This window comes from Artemia franciscana, chromosome 3 (genome assembly GCF_032884065.1).
Source record: "Artemia franciscana chromosome 3, ASM3288406v1, whole genome shotgun sequence".
Lineage (NCBI taxonomy): Eukaryota > Metazoa > Arthropoda > Branchiopoda > Anostraca > Artemiidae > Artemia > Artemia franciscana.
This window is the reverse complement of record NC_088865.1, coordinates 24,370,294-24,370,553: the sequence shown is the minus strand read 5'-3', so window position 1 is coordinate 24,370,553 and position 260 is coordinate 24,370,294.

The window sequence follows — 260 nt, the reverse complement described above, 5'->3', positions numbered from 1 at the left end:
TATTCCTCGCATTCCCATGATTCCAACGGATCTGCTTTTTCAATTTAAAAGATTGCAATTCCCAATTCGATTAGCATTTGCAACCACCATCAACAAAGCTCAAGGGCAATCACTAGAAAAATGCGGTATAGATCTTAATACAGATTGCTTTACCAATGTACAATTGTATGTTGCATCTTTGAGGGTCGGTAAACCTGGCAATCTATTTATACGCACAGACAATGGGACAGCGAAGACTGTTGTATATTCACAAGTTTTAC